This window comes from Adiantum capillus-veneris, chromosome 3 (assembly GCF_014529385.1).
Source record: "Adiantum capillus-veneris isolate H3 chromosome 3, ASM1452938v2, whole genome shotgun sequence".
NCBI lineage: Eukaryota > Viridiplantae > Streptophyta > Polypodiopsida > Polypodiales > Pteridaceae > Adiantum > Adiantum capillus-veneris.
This window is the reverse complement of record NC_140933.1, coordinates 126,586,417-126,602,469: the sequence shown is the minus strand read 5'-3', so window position 1 is coordinate 126,602,469 and position 16,053 is coordinate 126,586,417. Positions and strand designations below refer to the sequence as shown.

Genomic DNA, 16,053 nt, shown 5'->3' with positions numbered 1-16,053 from the left:
ATCAATTTTTTGTTTTCACGAGGGTGAGGGTGAAAATGTGGGAGTGATTTGTATAAAGGAAAAATATGAGGTTAGAGTATGTACATATTGGAAAAAAATATACTTATGGTGTAAGAGGATGAAAGAAGGTGTACATGGGTTTAATAAAACACACACCTAAGTATAAATATTTAAATAAAATACCAGAATAATTATAAAAATCCCTATATTTAGGCCATATATATAATGCAATATTTACACACAAATGGGCCATAATATATTTTATTTTTTTGATTTTATTTATTAATTTGACTCAACTAGCCCAGTGACTAGCTAGCTAAGGGTTTTTAAGAAAATATGGGAAAAGTTCCCTAACTCACACACGCCTATTTACAGTGACATGGTAGGGATAGCCATAGTGTTTGGGTGATTTTGGTAGGGTGAGGTAGCTTACTATGGCAATTATGGAGAGCCAAAAAATGGCTATTAGTATCTTGCTACAAACCAACTTATAATCTTTTTTTCACTTTCCCTACAATTAAATACAAGGCATTGAATTTAACTCACTATAAAGATGCATAGACAATGCAAAACCAATAAAGCACATTAAATTCTACCCCTTAAACCAAACAAATGAGAATTGGTTGAGTAAGAGGATACCAAACTCTCTTTCCACTAATAGCCTCTTGTGCTCTTGTCTTTACAATAGACTTTTTCTTAGCTTCATCAAAATCTTGTGAAATTGCTTTTCATCAGAAGCACATAGTTTACTAGTATGGAATAAATAATCTTTCAAATTGGTCTTAACTATGGCTTCTTCATTCATTCTAAAAATAAAATACAACATCATACTCATAGCAATCAATTTGAAAACCAAGAAGGGAAAGAGAAGGATAACCGGGAGGATAACTCACATGTTCAATCGTTGTAGAGTAGCCACTAAATTGAGTTCATCATTTGGAGAAGGTACTATGAATTGATCTTGAACTCGTATATGCATTCTTTTGTTGTTTTGATATATCTCATTTATACATTGCATCCAAGACGCTGTTCTATGGTTGCCTTTCAAACGAAGAACATTTTGTTGTTGAGATGTGAGCACTTTTCATCCTTCTTGAGCTCCTCTTCAAACTCTTTGTTAACCAAGCTCCAATTTTAATCCCATGTTTCGACAATATTATCATCCACATCTTTCGTTGTTCCATCGGGCATATTAATAGATAAAATAAAACTACCCTTCATAACAAAGTACCCGCCATCTTCAAGAACTCGTTTAAGCAAAGAGAGGTCTTGTTGAAGCTCCCTCACCCTCTCATTGACCACACAATGACACAAAGGAACAAGTAACATCACGCCATGATTCATTGTTATACTCTCTAAAATCTCTGAACCTTGTGGTTTATTTAAGCACATGGGAATAACATCCTCTAAATCTTCTTCTTTCTCAGAAATCGCATCCTTTGTCATTGCAGGATCTTCGTTTTCACCATCTTTGACTTGACTATCGGGCTCTATGATCTCCACTTCCTGCTCAATGTCGACATCAACATCTTTGTTTTTCTTTTTAACTGCTCCTTTGTTTGAGATTCTACTTGCGCTCTTTCTTTTTCCTAATGGACTTGACTGCAAAACAAGAAAAAAATAAAAAAAAATATTGATAGTTTTACACGTTCTTTGAAATGCATTTTATGATTACCCCGATTTTCAAGAGAATTTTACCAACAAAACCCTCAAGGACTACCATTACCACAAACATTACAACATTAAAACAATGAAAAACTTGAGCAAAATTGGTGTTGAATTATGGGTTTTGATGGTGAAACCCATTAGGTAGGGCATCTAAATTGGGTTGTCGAAGTTAGAGTAAGAGCCGGAGTCAATCGTCTAGAGTCAGGGTCACCTTGGAACGTGTTAGTTGTTCAACAACGCAGTCACTATTCAATGTGATGCTTCTACAAGTGATTCTACAAGTGATGGTGACTATTCAACAACGCAATCACTATACAACGCGATGCTTCTACTCATTTGCACTTGAATTCTCTCTCAGTCGTGATTTCCTGAGCTTTTGCCAGCAATGAGTCGGTCCTGACCTCTCATCTAAAACCCCCTAGCAGACTCTTTATTGAAGACTTGCCAACACTGTCTCCTTTCTTTTGTTGACCTATCTAGCTTCATGATACAATGTTGCCACTATAGCCTACAACTCCCGAGTTCAAGTCTACAACTCTCGAGTTCAAGTCTACACTCTCAGTTCAAGTCTACAGCTCCCGAGTTCAAGTGTAGAGGGGATGGCTATGATGATTGAGTGCTTGCATCTCGGGAGACCAATGATACCATTGAACATAATCCCTTAAAAGGCGCTCCTGCAGAGAATGATCCCTCCAGTCGTCACAACCTAAAAAAGTGAGCTGGTTTTCTATTGCTGCCTCAAGACGAGCTGGTCTATGTCCTGGTCTATGTCTTGGTTTTCTATTGCAGCCTCAAGACGAGCCTCTCTCCTACAGTCATTCTGCACATTCAACCATTCAGCCATTCTGCAATTCTGGACATTCAAAGCACCCTATAGCCATTCAACACCCTACATTCTGTGTTGTATTTTGCACTGCATTCTGTGCATTCTCCTCTGCATTCTGCCCCACATTCTGCATATTTCGCTCTACATTCTACACCCTACTTATTCTACTCGCAATCTGCGCGTATTTTGAGAGCCCTCAATAGGGTTTTGTTGGTGAAACCCACAAAGTAGGTCATGGAAAAAATGGAATTGCGCAGGGCAGGGCTGGAATCTCAAACTGGAGATAAAAAAATATTGGCCTTCTGAACGGTTTTGCCAACGAAACCCATTTGAAGACCTCCTGGTTTAGCTTCTATTCCTATTTTGCAAAGCCCTCAAAAGGGTTTTGCCAACGAAACCCATCGGGCAAGGCAAAGTAGTGCTTACATGTGTGTGTGTGTGTGTGTGTGTGTGTGTGAGAGAGAGAGAGAGAGAGAGAGAGAGAGAGAGAGGGAGAGAGGGTACCTTGATTCTTACTCATGTCATGTTCAGAATAGTTTCTGCTTCGCTTGTGCTTTGCTTTGCCTAGAACTTGAAACGAGCCCCTTCAAGAGAGAAATGGGACTTTGTGCTTGTAAGCTTGGAACTTGAAATGTACTCCTTCAAGAGAGGAATGGGATTTGAACTTGAAACTTATTCTCAAGCAAGGATTGGGAGATTGAGAGAGAGAGAGAGAGAGAGAGAGAGAGAGAGAGAGAGAGAGAGAGAGAGAGAGAGAGAGAGAGAGAGAAGAGTCTTAAGAGATTGTTAATTTCATTGAAACAATCCCTAGTGACATGAAAGAATATTAGAACGTGTGTCATGAGTGTGAGGAGAGAATCAAGTGCACTCATTTAAAGCCCCTCTCTTAAATGATGAACCGAGATGTTTATCATTTGATTCCAATTTAGTGGAGTGGGAGTTTCATGCAAAACTTTGTTGAGCACAATTGAGTAGAGTGGTGCTTTCCTGCAAAAAATGAATAGTGTTGTGATTAGAAATGAAAGGAATACAAAACAAGTAGAGTTTACTACAAAAAATGGGGTCGTTGAGGTCTCCAAGAGTTGTCAGTGGTATTTGGGTTTAGAGAAGATAGTATTCGGCTTCACCAGATCTTTGGAGTCAAAACAGATGGCTTGTTGTTTGAAATGCCAACGACTAGACGAGGAGACATCAACATGTTTCAACTTGATAGTAGCCAATTTGGAAGAACTTTTGTGGTGCATGGTAGCTTGACAAGCACAGTCACCTTAAAAGAAGAGTCATTTGTGCAGAAAGGTGCATTACGTAGTCAGACTTCAAGTTTTAGTGTGATAAACATGCTCAAAAACTTCTTAATGAAACTCTCTTAAAGTAAGCTTCTCATTGGTGACAGAGATACAACAGGTTAAAGAACTCCCAAAAAGATATTATGTGAATATATTATTTGAGTTTCCTTTCAACGTAACAGGTTCTAGAACTGGTGGAATAGAGAATAAGCTATATGGACATGTTTGGACAGATGGGTTTCAAGGGAGTATAAGAAATGGGTTCCTCGCAACTGCCAAGGCACTCTGGCTGTCAGTGTAGATAGTGTTGGCAATGTCCTGTCCAACACCCAAATCAGCCACCATAAGGCGTCTGAGCCATACACACTCAACCATAGCTATGAAGAGTGCCATGTACTCAACCTCACAACTCAAAGTGGCCACAGTAGGTTGCTTCTTGCTCAACCATGATATTCATGAACTGCCAAGCATGAAACAAAAACCACTTGTGGACACTCGCGTGTCAAAACAACCAGCCGAATCTAAGTCCGAAAAAGCATGTAATTCTGGAAGCAATGATCCCCCCTTGGGATAAAACAAACCAAGATGTAAAGTGCCACTGAAGTAGCAGAAAATACTCTTGACAGCCTACCAATGCTTAGACCCTGGGCTATGCATAAATTTGATGACTTGTGAGACTGCAAAATGAATATCTTGCCTCATGTTGCATATATAAATGAGGCATCCAACAACAGTTTGGTAAAGAGTGACATGAGCAGATCACCAACATCATGTAGACTCAACTTCAAACCTGTTTCCATGGGAGTGGAAATAGGTTTGCACTCCTCAAGTCCAAACTTACATAGAAATGTCTCTATGTAACTTTTCTGACACAAGGAAATACCGCCATCACACTGCTTAAAATGTATGCCCAAGTAATGATGCAGCAACCCCAAATATTTCATCTTGAAAGTAGCATTCAAATCAGCCTTAAATTCAGCAATATGTCCATCATTTGGTCCAGTGATCAACAAATCATCTACATAAAGAACCACAAGGAGAAGTACATCACCCTCATGCTTTACATACAATGTGATTTCTGTTGGACGATTACAAAATCTTCGTTTGACCAAATGAGTGTCAGCCTTCTCATACCAAGCACGAGGAGATTGCTTCAACCCATACAAAGCTTTGTTACAATTGCACACCTTATCCTCTTGTCCTTTCTTGACAAAACTGCGAGGCTGCGTTACATAAACTTCCTCAAATATGTCACCATTCAAGAAAGTAGTAACAATGTTTGATTGATGTACATCCCAACCAAAATGAGCTACCAATGCACATAGAAAATGAACAGTATTCATAGGACAAGTGGGAGAAAAAGTTTCTTCATAATGTATGCCTTTTGGTTGTGCATAATCCTTTGCAACAAGTCAATCCTTATAGCGATCAATCTCACCATCCGACTTGCATTTTTGCCAGGAGGAAAATCACATAAAGTCCACGTGTCATTTTCTATAAGTGCATCATATTCTGATTGCATGGTAGCCATCCAATTTTTTGAATTCTATGCTTCATCAAAAGATAGAGGTTCCACAACATCATTGTGAGGTCCCCACCCCGTCGTATCAAACGGCGGATCTGATGGTGAACCTGGTGGCCACTAGATCTATTGCGGAAGCAAACAAAGTGGTTCAGGGTTCAGTTAGCAGACGATCTCTCATCACAAGGTAAGTCGAGTTCGAGCCTACTAGCAAAGAGATCTAGCTCCACCTCGCAGGGGAAGCGTACTTAAACTATCTAGAGATCCTAAGACCCACCTTCCAAGAGGAGAGAAACCTCGAGTGCCTTTTTCCCCATGTTTCAGAGGCACGTACACTTGAAACTTCTCCGCTCTAGGGGCAATGAGTAATACTATCGTCGATTTTTAACACTATGGGGACGGAGAGTTCCCGACAAATCGGGACCACCCATCTCGTAGGCATTGGCAACCTGAGCCAAGCCCCCACTTTCCACCCCCACACTCACACTTCCTTGTGTGACCTAATTACTACCACAAAGGTTGTTCAACATAAACATCTTTTGTTTTAATTCCGAAGCACATTGTTCGTTAAGACAGCCCTTCAACCAGTATTGCAAACAACACCAAGACAATATTCTAGTAAAAATTCTACTCAAACTTATTCATTAAAATTCCAATGTTCTGGAGGTACAACATCCCCCCTCCAGCGAGAGTTTACTCCTCCCGTTGTCGCCTAGCTGCCCATACAACTAGGTATGTCCACCGCATAGAAAGCACGACATGGACATTCCCACCGCTTAACCAGCAGACGTGGGTTCCCACCGCTTAACCAGCAGTCGTGGGTATCCACCGCTTAACCAGAAGACGTGGATTCAAGAGCCCTTAACCAGGAACTTTGCTCCCTGTGATCAGGAGGGGGTTCAGGACTAATTCAACATTGGAAATAGAATGAACATGTCGAGCTAAATTTTTCCTAGCAGACATTCTTTCCTATTGCAAACAGTATATCCGTCAATCATTTCTTTCCTACTTTAGACTTTAATATACAAATGAATTCAATTGCCGAGGTTTCCGTCGGATTTCTCCAACATGTTTGGGGATATGTTCATTCCTAGCTAAATGTAAGCAATGTTAAATTAAACAACTTGATCAAAACTGTGATCTACCTCTTCCATTTCTTCGTCATTGGCTCGTGAGATGGCTGGTGCTTGTTCGACCATGGGACCTTTTCCTTTTCCATTTGTATTGCTCGTTCCCGCCTCGTGGTCGTGGGCACCACCGAAGCGAGTTCTCTTAACCGGGGCCATTTTACTCACTACTTTAAATGATAAACTTGAAGAAAAGAGCTAATGTCCGAAAGCATCATAACAACCAAATGGCAGATTAGAATAATTAAAGAATCCTCCTTAGGCAACAGATTAGATTTTTCCTTCGAGACCTAGCAATTTTATGGGTAATTCCTTACTTACCCTATGGGAAATGGCTCTAAGGTTAATTACTTGGCTTAGATGATTAAGAAATTCATAATTTTACTAATTGATTTACGAAAGAGATGAAGTAAGCGAGCTCAATCATTTTCCTAGAGCAATATGAAGATGCAGAATTGCCGCAGGCATGTGTGACATAAAATTCTCTTCTTAATGGCCTAATGAAGGATTAATTTTCAGCCTTAATCACATTTTAATGTGGGAGAAGATTGAGTCTAATTTAATTACAACACTATTGAGTGGTAAAAGAATGAATTTCATCAAATCTACACTATTACCTACTAACAATTTATTAACTATGCTCCCTAGAGAGAGAATCTTTCCTAATCATGCATTAATCCTTGGTTAAGGATGATGAATGGCTGCATAATTTAGCTAATTGAATGATGATTATGTAATGGAGTATAGCTATGGAGATTTTAGAGAGCAGCTATTGGGAATTATAGCCAGGATTAAGCATAGTAGCTAAGGAATTTGGAGAAAAAACATGAGAATTAAGAAGAGCAGTAATTAAACCATGATTACCGTGATTAGGGGCTGAGAATCCTCTAATTTTTCTGATCCATTGAATCCTCAAGATGAGAATTTCGGCAGCACCTCCCTCCTTGCTTCTTCTTCAAAAACTGTGTGTACCGGCAGTACCTTCCCAAGGTGTGTGTGTGTGCACTGGGTGAGTGTGTGAGCATGTGTGTGTGTGTGTGTGTATATGCCTTTAAATAGGCCTCCTCAAGCTGAAAATTGATTTGTGCTGCTATAAACATATGAGTGAGCACTCAGTCCTTGCATGGCAAGTCTAGTTGCCTACCCACCAAGTGTCCAGTTGGTTTAGTTAACTGGTTCTCACACTTAGTTGCAAGCTTGGAAACTTCCCAAAGACTCCCACAAGGCAAGAGGGCGCCCCCTAGCTGCTAAAGCTGATATGGAGTGGGCTGGAACCTGTTCCCACACAGCCTCGGGTCCCCGATACCTCCTCGGACAGTTTTGTGAAAATTTGGTTCTAAGCTAAAACGGGTCATACGAGTCGGATTTTGATGCCAAAAATTGCTATAGAAAGCTCTAACTAAGGCATACTGGCCCGAGTACCTACCATATTTAGCAGCCCCCGGGGTTCGAAAATGCATTTTTTCCAAATTTGGGGTACGGGTGCAGGTTTTTGAGACGATCAAAACTAGACGGGTCGGGTGACCAAAAACTTACTATATTTGGAAAATTTTCACAAAAATTATTTTAATTCACATTTAGAAGCTTTATAACATTCTAAACATCATGGCACTGACAGAATTCGGAAAACTGCTAAAAATAGTAACTTTTTCCATTATATTCATTTCATGGTACAATGGTGCTCTTTTTTTGGTTAGGGTCAGAGACCTTACAATCATGTAAGCTAAACAAATCCAAAGAATAACAATCCGATGCATAAGATGCATGGAAAGAGCCTGAACAAGTGCGATTAGACAGAGGTGCATCCAATTTACTGTCATGCAATGTATGCACCAACCAATTTGGCATACCTCTAGCCTGCTCATTTTCAGCCCTTTCCTCATCAAGTACATCATGTACATCTGCATCAGTAATAGGATGATCTGGCTGAAAGCATGGGTTGGTGGTGCAAAAAGTAGTGTCCTTGACACCTCTTGTGAGGCACTCTTGGATGGTGTTTTGTTGGCAATTTTCAAAATCCAAAAGATAAATATTTAATATTTCTAAAGGTGTTGTGCCAACAAATTTAATGGTTCTTGATTTAGTCAAATGCAAGACTCTCTACCTACCCCTTCAGCAGTCTACGAGCTCCCTCTCTCTCTCTATGTGTGTGTCTGCAGTCTACGTGCTCTCTCTCTCTCTCTCTCTCTCTCTCTCTCTCTCTCTCTCTCTCTCTCTCTCTCTCTCTCTCTCTCTCTCTCTCTCTCTCTCTCTTGCAAGAAGAAGGAAAATTACAGTAGGAACTTGTAGAGGGACCTTGTGGAGAATTGTCATAAGGTGTGGGGACTAAAGGTCCAGGAGATCGGGATGGAGATGTTGCAGCAGGAGATTGGCCAATAGGTTGTGTCCGAGCAACAACCTCCACTTGATTGTCACCTTTTGTGGAATGTCGATTTCAGCAGTTTGGGAGAGCACGTTCCGCACCAGCAACAACCGCCACACAATTGCCATGTTGCCAGCCATTGCTTGTGGTGTCGGATGTTTTGAAGAGAGGATTGTGCACGACGAGCCACCTCCAAGTACACTGCAGGGCTCTGAGTACTTTCAGCAGCATGCGCAATACAATCCACTTGATGATGGCATGACTCACAATTACCACAGGGATGACTCAGTCACAATTCGCCTGAAGGTAACCATCGGATGCAAGAATATTGGTCTATGATGAAAAGAGAGATCTGTAGGAGACAACGAGAAAGTGATGCATCAGTTTCAAGGTCAACAGAAGATGTGAATCAGGTTTGCATGAAAGTCTCAAAATGCTGGTAGGAAGCAACAAAAGGCATGACTTGTGATGCTAAGAAAACTGCCTTTCAATGTCTTCTAGGGCTGCCAGCTTTTAGAGGTTTGCATCATGAATCTGAGAAGTCAATACTATCCAATATTCGAGGCACAATTACTAAAGTCAAAGCATCCATGTATGAAGAGGAGCTGAAGATTAAAAGAGCTGTTTGCATGATGTTGGTGAATAGTGAAGGAGATCCACCAAGGTCTATTAGCAACTCCAAGATGGCCAGATTTACTGGATTGCATCGGTGAAACTTTTCAGTAGACAATTCGCGTTAAAACAGGCTGAGGTTGGCGCATTTCCTTTGCAATTATGTAGTCGTCAAGTACCTCAAAGTTCCACCATCACACAACCGACAAAAGACCTTTTTTTTCCTTTTGGCAGACAGAGACAAGAGTGTCGCTAAACAAAAAAGATGTGTGTCAAAAACGATTGGGCAGAAAATCTTACATAAAGCATCCAATATAATTGCTTGATGATTCACATGTATGATCCTAAAGTTTCATAGGTGTGAACTTTGGATGTAGAGAAAAGTCATAGAGTTCCTTTCAAAGGTAGTCACGGAAGTACCATGATAGTACAAAAGGCTCTTTAAATACTCTGGATCTTTGAAAGAGTTTAGAATACCTCGCAAAGGTAGTCTTGAAAGTACCATGCGAGTCTAAATGGGTTCTCTAGGTACTTTGGAGGTAGAAAAAGTTCATAGAGTTCCTTTCAAAGGTAGTCATGGAAGTACCATGACAGTAAAGAGGCTCTTTAGGTACTTTGGATGTTTGAAAGAGTCTAGAATACCTCACAAAGGTAGTCTTGAAAGTACTATAGAGTCCTTTTCAAAGGTAGTTATTTACCATGAGAGTGAAGAGGTTCTCTAGGAACTTTGGAGGCAGAGAAAAGTCAAATAGTTCCTTTCAAAGGTAGTCATGGAAGTACCATGATACTATAGAGGCTCTTTAGGTACTCTGAATCTTTGAAAGAGTCTAGAATACCTCGCAAAGGTAGTCTTGAAAGTACCAGGCGAGTTTAAATGGGTTCTCTAGGTACTTTGGAGGTAGAAAAAGTTCATATAGTTACTTTCAAAGATGGAAACCTTGGTTTGTTTGTAAGTTGAAGGACCGTTACACGTGATGCTGTATTGCTCATATTCAGATGATATATCTCAAGGAAGCATTCAACCACATGAGACACAGTAAGACAAGCATGCACGACGATGGGTGTGACTGCATGTGTGCTATATGCTTGCCAAAAGAGGCTCCAAGTAAGTGTGAAGCTGCCACGTACACATACACTAGTGTAAGCACATTGACTGAAAGTGTGTTATGTGAAAAACCATTGGACTCCGCATTTCATAAGTTGCCTTGCTTGAAGGAAGAATGTCCTCAATGTGGGTCGAAGAGATTAATGCTTTGTCCAAATAAAACACTTGAAAGTGCAACCCAAATTTTTGTTAAGGTGTTTGAAGACGTTGCCTCAACCCATTCTCAAGGCAAGAAGCGCAAGGATCTTCTGGTGAAGGAAATGGGATGCAAGGATTTCACAACTTTTCTTCAAAAGCATCTGACCACTTACATCCGACACAATTTTATTGCCCATTGGCAATCTCAACAGTTCAAAGATTGCATTCATAGGTTTCCTAGAGATGTAGTGGTCTCTGTTATTGAATTTGCGGAAAATTACTCATTTAAGGAGCAAAATGAAATCCAGTCAATGCATTGGTACTCTTCACAAGTCACCATCTTGGTGCACATTACATACATTCGAGACGAGAAAGACCAGGTGTTAAAATATACACATTTTTACATTTCTGATGACAAAGATCATGACACGCTCTTTGTGCAACATTGCTTGCAACTGCATAGTATTTGGCTTCAAAATCAGGGATTCAACTTCTTGAAGCGGCACTAGGTGTGGTCAGATGGATGTGCTGCTCAATTCAAGTCATCTAGACCGTTCTTCTTCGTGTCAAGGTATGCCAGGTTTTATTCCACCTCTGATGAAAAGTTTCCAAAAATTTGTTTCTACCCAGCATTGAAGGTGGGTCATTGTTTTAGGTACTATGGTTTGAGTGGCATTGAAATGCTATGGAGTTTCTTTGCCTCGGGCCACGACAAAGGGGAGCATGATGGGGCAGGGGGAGTTGTTAAGAGGGCTTTAACACATGAGCAGTTAAAGGCTGATGCATGGCACATGAAGTGTGCCAAGGATGTTGTTGGCTTCTTGAAGCATAAATTTAATGATGAAAGTGGTCACACAGGGGTGAATCAGATTTTTTGGGAGGTCCAAGCAACTGAGGTGCCAAGGGAGAAGAAGTGGAATTGCAAGCAAGTTGAAGGCTCACGATCAATACACTGTGTCAATGGATACTCCAAGAGTGACAGGTGTGCACTCCGTTGCAGACTTCTCTCTTGTTTTTGTGAATTTTGTATGTCCCAACGTTGGAGGTGATACTTGAACAACACACATGTTGAGAACTGGGAGTATCTAACCCTTGAGGCATTGGATGGTGACAATGCAGAAAGTGAATATTTTAGCGATGACGAAGGATCATATCTGCCGATGTCTGGTGGGCACAATGACACAATTAGTGATGCTCGACCCAAAGTACCTTTAAGGTAGTCCTCAAGTGGTTTTTGTATGTTAAAATATGTAAGTAACAAGCACTTGTAAAACATTTTGTATGCCATCCCAAAGTACCTTATAGGTCTGACAACCAAAAGTACCTTATAGGTGGAAACTGTATTAAACTATGTAGGAAACAAGGACTTGTGAAAGTTGTTGTATGCCAACCCAAAGTACCTTATAGGTTCTTTACAGGTCTGACAACCAAAAGTACCTTACAGGTAGTTCACAGGTGGAAACTGTCTTAAACTATGTAGGAAACAAGGACTTGTAAAAGTTGTTGTATGCCAGCCCAAAGAACCTTATAGGTTCTTTACAGGTCTGGCAATTAAAAGTATCTTACAGGTAGTTCACAGGTGGAAACTGTATTAAACTATGTAGGAAACAAGGACTTGTAAAAGTTGTTGTATGCCAGCCCAAAGTACCTTATAGGTAGTCCTTGGGTGGTTTCTGTACATAACAATCTCTTAAGTTTTGGTATGCCAACCCAAAGTACCTTACATTGTAACTATCTTAAATTGGGAAACAATAACAGAATAAAAAAAATAACACTTCAATGCTTGGACACTTAAACACTCTTAAACTACTTGAATCAGAAAAATAACACTTCAATGTTGGGACACAAAGACAACGCATCCAACCAGTTGGAATGTATTACATCTTCAACAATTTGACATCAAGTCATTACATGGGTTATAATGGCAATCAAAATGAAGCCAAAAAATTGGTTTCCACATGGAAAGTAGCATATAAATATACAAGGTTCTGGCACGGGTTTCGTTTAGTTACAAAAGTTACATAGAGGATCTGTCATTCTAAAAAAATCAAGGGACGTCATCGTTGCTTGCACTCTATGGGCATGATCTGTGGCCCACATAAGTACGCATCATACGATGTCTTTTCAAACCCTTTTGCAATTGCTGTGAATACATACTTGTCGTCATCAGTAGGTTTTGGTTTGCTGAATGTGTTCGCCAAGGCACGACGATCTGTAGCATGCTGCCACCCTTCTAGCCAGGCCTTTAGATATTTTGACAAGTATTGGATGGAGCGGTGCTCAATACCAGGCACTATGATGTAAGTACCATAGGGATTATAATGGCATTTATAGGAACTATTGTCAATTAAAAGGACATTGCTGGTATCATACCGCTGCAACTTTGCCAAAAAATTCTGCAATACCTTGAAAAATGTTGGTCTTGCACCACCAAAACAGTAACTGCCCACATCACATAACTGGTGTCCAGCCCATCCACTAATATAACTGTGAACCTAGGGAAAACATCTTCGAATTCTTGAGCCCACTCTGCTGAGCATTGCACTGCTCCATATGTAGACATTTGCCAATATCACAGCCCATGCAATAAAATCCTATGCATCTTTCCGAACAAACAGGTACCTGCCATCTGCCTTCTCATGCTTGACAAATGATGTAGCTTCAATATCGGGGATAGACGAAGGGTCATACTTATTAGGTGTACATGTAAGACAAAGTACACCATTAACATCCAATATGAGGGATGATCATCATATGGCAAGGAGGAGATAGCTGGAGAAATGTACTTTGGGGATATCTGATGATGATGATTTTCTCTACGGGCAGCTTGAGGGTCCCCTTTTCGTTTGGACACTCTGTAAAAGACAGCATTCAACATTGAAAAATAAACACGAGGCAATATTTGACATAAAAGCGACAAAAACATAGAGGCCAACAAAAAAGTTTCTTTTGCATTCAAAATCAAGAATCACAGATTCTTGTATTACAATTGAAGAGTCACAATTTCTTGCAAACTCGAGGCTTGGGGGGGTGGGAAACACTAGAAGGATTGCGGAGGGGAGTACCCTTTCTAGGAGTCTTCTTCACGGCAGGAGGTGATCTGGGTGCTTCCCTCTCTCCCATATCTCGATCTGCATGATGAGCATGCTGCTTTGAACGTGTAGACTCCGAAGGTCTATTCTTTTTGGAAGGTCCACCTATGTCATAAAACAACACATCAACCCCATTCAAGCATTGCATAGAAGTTGACAAGTCCAATACCATTACCACTTACCATCACCGTTTTTCTTGCGCTTCTTTGACACCTTCACCATGTCACTCAGAAAGATGGGAGAATCTGGATTCTCATCATCAGCTACCATGCACTGCACTGCATCCACTCCCTCTTGCGCTATTGCCTCCGCATCATCAACCGTTGCATCTTCCTTTGGACATCTTTTGCTTGGTTGTGACTCAACTGCTGTTGTGCTTGCAGGGGGGTCTACCTTCACAGTTGGAGTGCCCTCACTAGAGTACACACTATGGGATTCAGGAGTAGGTTGTAGCACAACCTTTGGCACATCATCTTGTATTGGCAAGAACCTGCAAGCACATCAATGAAGTTCAGAATTGTGCAATCAGCAGATACTTGAAGGCAACCTGAACTGTTCTTGGATTTATATGAGATTGGGAGCAACGACAACCAACCTGTATGCAAAAGCATTGAATTAAGTGAATCTGGAATACTACTCTTGCAAGAGGCATCCGCACATACTGTCTTTGATCCAAGCTAGGCAGCAAAACACAGAGCATGGTATGCATGACCACATGCTAGCATGTATACACAAACCACATGGAAAGCCATAAATGCAAGACCACATGCAGCATATAGTCCTGGAACAGAGAATGTAGCTTGCAAGTGGCTCAAGTGCTGGCCAGCTATCGGAAGCAGTAACATTGTGTCACCAGCCTTCACCTACTCCAACATGTTCTCACAAAAGTTGATATGTCGCACACAGGTACTCGCTGATGCTTCCAAGTCAGTCACTTCTTTCTGCATGAAAAATGAAGAACAAAAGGCCCACAGGGATTAGATATGAGAAGCACCATCACAACCCAAAGTACCATGACAAGTACCTTTAATAGAAAAAACTACCATAAAAAAGTACTTTGGACACTCCAAAAAACCGCCAAGGCAATTAAAAATACCATGGCAGGTATAAAAGTACGTTGGACACTACCCCATAATAGCAAACTGCCATTCCATTAAAAACATCAAGGCAAAAGCTATTATGATAAAAAAGCCACCATGACCAAAAACAAAGTACAATGACAAGTTTCTTGGACACTACACACTAATTAGCAATGAACGTACAACCACCTTAATAGAAAAAACAAGTACCTTCGGCACAACCACCATAGCAAACAAACTTCCTTAAAGAAACAATCAACCATAGCAAAAAAAACCATGAAAAAGTACCTTGGGCACTGCCACCATAACAGAGATGGCTTTCCAAAAAACCTTTAAGGTAATGACATATACCATGGATAGTAGAAAAGTACCTTGAGCACTACAACAATAGAAAAATAAAAGTACCATAGCAGGAAATACTGCCATAAAAAAAACACCACCATGATCAAAAGAAGTACCATGATAGGCATTTTGGCCATTCCATGATACCTGGAAAAATAGCCATGACCCCTGCACCTGTCATGGTAGAAAAAACTACCATGACAAGTACCACAATAATAGACAAACTTCCATGGAAAAAACAAACACTGATAGCAAAAAAACCCACAATGGAAAAGTACTTGGTCAATGTCACCGTAACAAAAAGAAAGCCATGTAAAAAGAAACTACCATGCCAAGTATCTTGGGCACTATTACCATGATAGAACCCCACAATAGAAAAAACTACCATGTCAGGTAGGTTGGCCACTTAGCATAACAGAAATAACTGGCACGACAAAAAAAACCATCTAAATAGAAAAGAGTACCATGTCAAGTACCTAGGGCATTACCACATAAACAGAAATAACTGGCATGGAAAAAAAAACCACCTAAATAGAATAGAGTACCATGTTAAGACCTAGGACATTACCACATAAACAAAAATCCTACCTTGACTTGGTCGACACAATCCTGGAGACCTCATCTCTTATGTTCAAGCTGCTTGCATTGGCCCTAAGAGCTGTGAGTGCACTAGTTAGAGCAGCCATCTTGCCTTCAATCACCAAAAAAACATAGTCAATATCGACAACTCCCTTCATGCTGGACTGCAATATCTGGAGCTCTTGCAATTTCCTTGAAGCATTGCCGCAGTTGAAGATGTCCCTTGTATCTTCCACATATTTTGGTTCTTGTCTTGTAGTTCTACTCTCACATTATCCAATGTTGTGTTCAAAACCTTCAATGCATCCCTTTTTG

The 16,053-nt window shown here is 40.5% G+C and overlaps 1 pseudogene; it reads right to left on the bottom strand.

Moving 5' to 3' along the window:
* Positions 1–13,643: 13,643 nt before the first annotated feature.
* On the bottom strand, positions 13,644–15,845 carry LOC147461674 (uncharacterized; annotated as a pseudogene).
* Between the last annotated feature and the right edge of the window lie 208 nt (positions 15,846–16,053).